General features: G+C 62.7%; 1 long non-coding RNA gene across 1 annotated transcript; it reads right to left on the bottom strand.

The window, feature by feature from the left end:
- Positions 1-1387: 1387 nt before the first annotated feature.
- LOC109145124 lies at positions 1388-2791 on the bottom strand. The gene is made up of 3 exons (XR_002046373.2): positions 1949-2791; positions 1562-1623; positions 1388-1492 (listed from the first exon to the last, which is right to left on the bottom strand). It is a non-coding gene; the product is annotated as an uncharacterized LOC109145124 (long non-coding RNA).
- Between the last annotated feature and the right edge of the window lie 2079 nt (positions 2792-4870).

The raw sequence follows: 4870 nt of genomic DNA, 5'->3' as shown, positions 1-4870 counted from the left end.
TCTGGAGATGTTTACCCACAGCTCGGGCACATGGAGCAGCCTCAGCTGCTGCCCCACAGAATTGCTGCCCCACAGCAAAGCCTGGGAGAGCAAATCAACGTGGAAGGGAGCAAACGGGGACAGGACCTGGTCCTGGGGCGTGTGACTGCGGTGGGGATCCCGCACGGTGCCCAGGAGGGTCCAGTGCTGCCTCCTCGCTGAGGAAGAGATCCCACCAACACCGCTCCAACCTGTCCCTTATGTTCTTCTCACCCAGAGCTGCTTTAGAAGCATCCACGGTGCAAATCTTGGCAGAGAGCACCCTCCAGTGGGCACTGGGAGGCCAGTAGGATCCCCACGCCGGGAACGGGGGGATCCAGCACCCGTGCAGCACGAGTGAGCCCCTGGTGAGGGTGGTGAGGCAGCTGGAGCAGCTCCCGTCAGCTCTGCGTGAGGAGCCACGCTTGGCTCACCTGCATGGCTGTGGGCTCCAGCCGAGTGCTGCCCTGGAGCCGGAGGTCTTGGAGCAATAAGAAGCCGTTCTGCAAAAGCAGAGAATTTGGCTGTTGAACACAGAACCCCTTGGGGTTGGTCCAGCCAGTGACGCTGCTCTGGATTTAGCAGCATCCAGGGATGCGGTATGGGACAGGCTGTTGTGTGGAGCCGATGATCCTCACTCCATCGCCAGATGTTCAGTGAGAAGACGCAAGGCAGAGGCAGCGGGAGTCCTCAGGATGAATCGGGGAGAAGGTCAGGACCGCCTGTTGACCCCCTCCAGGGTCTGGGCGCCACCATCCCCGGACGCCCTCCACCCAAAGCCCCAGAAAGCCCACCCGAGGTATCCCCTCTGGGCACGCCGTGTGCCCTTGCTCGGACGGGGCTCTCCCTGCGGGGCGGAGCGGAGCCAGAGCAGGGAAAGCGATGCCTGAGACATCTGGTTATAATCAGTGTTTGCAGAACTGGCCTCGCTCCTGCCCGGCCACTGGCCAGCGGGGCTGTTTCCCACGGGATGCCGAGCCCGTCGCTCCCCGCCAGGGTTTCGCACATCCGGAACAGCAACTGCATCCCGGAGCAGCCCTGGATCCCCGCCCTCCCCCGCCGAGGGGGTGCTCCGCAGAGAACCACAACAAGGCTCTGGCACTGCTTCTCCCGGGATCTCTCCCTGGGGCCTGTCCACAGCTCCAGAGCCATCACGGGGCTGTGGCTCCTCGTTTCCAGCCCTCCCACCCTGGCCAGCCCCACTCCTGATCATCAGAATAATGTGGTGACTTCATGGTGCAGCTTACTTCACATGGAAAGGGTCCTTGTCATTTTCTCACGCTAAATATTTGACATAAGACTTAAAGAAAACACAATCCATTTAGGAAAAAAAAAGCCAGTTTAAGTTGCTAAGCGACCAGATTTTTGTCATTTATTGAGGTTGCTGCACTATGTGATGGTTTTATGAATCCCTTGGCTCCCAGAGTCCGGATCTCAGCTCACACTCGATGGCAAGGTGTTCACACCTCTCCAACTACAGAAGAAGGTTTGGAAATGAGACAAAGGCACACAGAAAGCAAAAGAAAAAGCCCTTGGCACTTACCTGGCTTAAAATCCTCCTGGCTAAGCCAGCCTCGAGACCTGGGCACTGCTGCCACAACAAACCTGCGTCATGAGGCAGAACAAGAGAAAACCACCTCAAAACCAGACAAAAAATTGGATAAATTCCATTTTTGGGAGGGTTTCTTGCCCTTGCCCTGACCAGCAGGACAGTGCCCAAGTGGGTGTTGTGGCTGCTGGGAAGGACAGTTCAGACCTCGTGCTCGTGTTTCAAAACACACAGATCTGTGCTGGAAAAGCCACAGAAACAGGGACATTGTCCATGTGCTCCCTGTCGGCGGGCAGTGGGATAGGTCAGGGCTGGGAAGGGCGGGTGGGCTGGGAATGGGGAGTGAGCAGAGCCCTGATGGGGTCCAGATGCTCTCCTTACCCGGATGATGATTCATGACCGAGGCTGGCCAAGCCAAGAGAATTGGGCTGACTTCACCCTCCTCATGTCCTAGCGGGGTGTGACCCCATGCCTCAGTTTCCCCATCTGTGCTGGGAACAGAGCCAAGGCACCAGCGCTCCTCAGCTCCTTCTGCCTCGATTGCATCCAGGCAGGTGGCAGCCACCACAGTCCATCAGCCCAGGGAATGACGCATGGGAGAGCTCCAAGGCTCCTGGAGGAGACCTTGTTCAGCTCTCTGCACAGACAGCAGCTCAGGGCACCTCATGAAGCTGAAAGGGGAAAGGAGAGAAGGAAAGGGAAAGGGAAAGGATAGTTCTCAGTGGAAGCAGCCCCATGGAGCTGGGTTTGGACGCACAAACGTTTACACAAACCCAAGCAGAGCAGGAATAGTTCAGGAGTCCAGCAAGGTTCACCATGCAGGGAGAAATGGTATCACAGGAAATTCCCAGTAGGGATTCTAGTCCTTCTCTGTTCCAGGGAACTGGAGCTGCTGGGGATGGGGTGCTGGGCCATCTGGATTGGAGGTTACACCCACCACAGCTGCTCTTCTCTCAGCTTTTGCTGCGCCCTCCCTGCTGCCAGGAGCCATGCAGCCTGGAGCTCCCCGGGGCTGGGCAGCCAGGACATCCCCACTGCACCCTGGTGCCATCCCGGGGACACCCAAATATTGGCTTTAGCAGGCGCTGGAGCAGGGAGGACGGGGAGGGAGCAGTTTCTGGAGCAGAACACCCACGGGGAAATGCGGGGGAAATGCGGGATTAACGGCCTGTCCTGCTGCGGCTGCGGGTGCTGCCCACCTCGAGGGACCCTGAAGCCCGAGGAGGCAGGGACAGGACTCGGGGAGGCCCCACAGGCCCCGGGTCCCGGCACAGGAGGGGCGGCTGCAGCTGGAGACAGCGCCGGAGGGGCCCGTGCCCTTGGGAATGGGAACGCGGCGGGGAATTGCCGGTACCGGAGGGTGTCCGTGTCCTTCGGAATGGCATCGGGAGGGAAGGGCCGGCCCCGAGGGATCCCTGTGCCCCAGCCCGAGCAGCGCCAGCTCCGGGGCTCCGGCCCCAGCCAGCCCGCAGCGTCTCCGCAGCTCCTCCCGCCGGGGCCGCTCTCTCCCTCCCGAGTGCCGCCGTGCCCCGCCGCCGGCCGGAGCATCCCCGAGCGGGGCCGCCCCTCCCTCCCCTTCCTCCTCCTCCTCCTCCTCCCACAGACCGGCTCCGAGCCCCGGCGCTGCTGCCGGACCACAGCCCTCGCAGCCGCGGGGCTCGACGGGGGGAACAGTGCCTGGCTGGGCTGAACCGAACCGGGCCGGGGGGCAACCGGGCCGGGGGAAACAGAGCCGATCCGCCCCGAGCCAATCCGCCCCATGCCGTTCTACCGACGGAGCGTGGCAGTGCGGGTCCGGCCGGCGGGGCCGCTGACCGATCTGCGGGACACCTGCAGCCTGGCGGCTCTCGCCCTGCTGCGGCAGCTGGCCGAGCTCTGCGGCCACTCGGTCGCTCTCCTGGGGGACATCGAGGGCCACCTGCGGGCGCTGGCCCGTCGCGCCGCCCGCCTGCACCGCCGCGCCGCCCGCCTGCAGTCGCTGCTGCGGGGCCGCCCGCTCCGCGCCGCCGCCACAGGTAAGGGGACACCCTCGTGGGACGGGGGAGCCTGCGGGCCCCATGCCGGGGGTACCGCTGCTGGGGCCGCTTCCCGCTCCCAGGGGTTCCGCTCCCTGCCCCAGTGCCGGAGGGCTGCGCTGCTGCTCCTCCGATGTGGTCACCCCGTGTGATGTGGTCACCGCGGGTGACCCGCGCCGGCTCCCGCTTTCGGGGCCCATCATCCCTGCTCCGTCAGCAGGGAGGTCTGGGGGAGCGGGGTAGGGGTGGCAATGCCTCACCAAGGCCCATGGTGCCAGTGGCCAGGGAACCGTGCCGGGCATGGGGGTGCGGTGCCATTGGGATGCCAGGGCACTGGGGTGAGGCCAGGACAACCCTGCACCCTTTCCCTCTGCCCGGACTTTATTTCCCTGCTCTCAGTGGGCATTTTCCAGGCTGCCAGCCAAGCACACCTCACGCTGTGTCTGCAATTACGGGGGGCTGTTTTGGGAAAGCAGGGACACCGGGCTGTCAGGGCTGTGTGTCCCCCCACACTGTTCCTGCCTCAGGTGCTCCGCCTCATCCTGGGGCAGGTGACCAAGGGGGCTGTCCTGTCCAGCGTGGGGCAGTTTTCACTCGGGGTGTTTTGTATCTGGGGAAAATGCTGGGTTGTCACCCAGGCATCCTGGCAGCTCGTCCCCTCTCCTGGCAGCCAGCGGGGTTTGGGTTCCCTTGGACTGCTTCCACTTCCCATTCCAAGCATTTCGGTCTGGCACAGGCTGCTGTGCTGGGTCAGGAACAGGCAGTGTGCCGTTTCGGGAGATCTTAAAATAAGCTGATTTTGGAGTTGTTTATAGAAGTTTGTTTTAAAGGCTTTGCGGGGCTGGGAGGGCAGTGCTGCTCCAGCACGTTCCCCTCAAGCACCGCGTGTTTCCCAGGCCCTTGGCAGAGCGTGTGCCTCTGCTTTCGGCAAATCCCCTCGCAAGAGCTCCCTTGCTGTTCCATCTGCCTGGAGCCATGGGAAATCACTGACAGATCCTCACAGCTTGCGTCCGGGAAGCCGGGAGCGAGTGAAGCACCCGGCCCGGCCTGGGAGCTGCGCTGCTCCTGCAAATGCTGCGGACCCGTCATCAGACAGAGAAGCGGCTCCCACCGTCCTGTGCATCGACCAGGACGAATAAGGGGACAGCGAGGTTTCACAGTCACCCAAGCTGACCCGTGCACTGCACCAGCGTGTGCCAAACCCGGCAGCATCCTCGCTGTACGTGCTGGACCAGGGTCTGCTGGAGGAGGAGCTGATCGTGCCAGTGACCAGATGGTCCCTCACTGC

This window comes from Corvus cornix, chromosome 4A (genome assembly GCF_000738735.6).
Source record: "Corvus cornix cornix isolate S_Up_H32 chromosome 4A, ASM73873v5, whole genome shotgun sequence".
Taxonomy (NCBI): Eukaryota; Metazoa; Chordata; class Aves; order Passeriformes; family Corvidae; genus Corvus; species Corvus cornix.
Note: the sequence above shows the minus strand (reverse complement) of the source record. Positions and strands in the feature narration are given on the sequence as shown.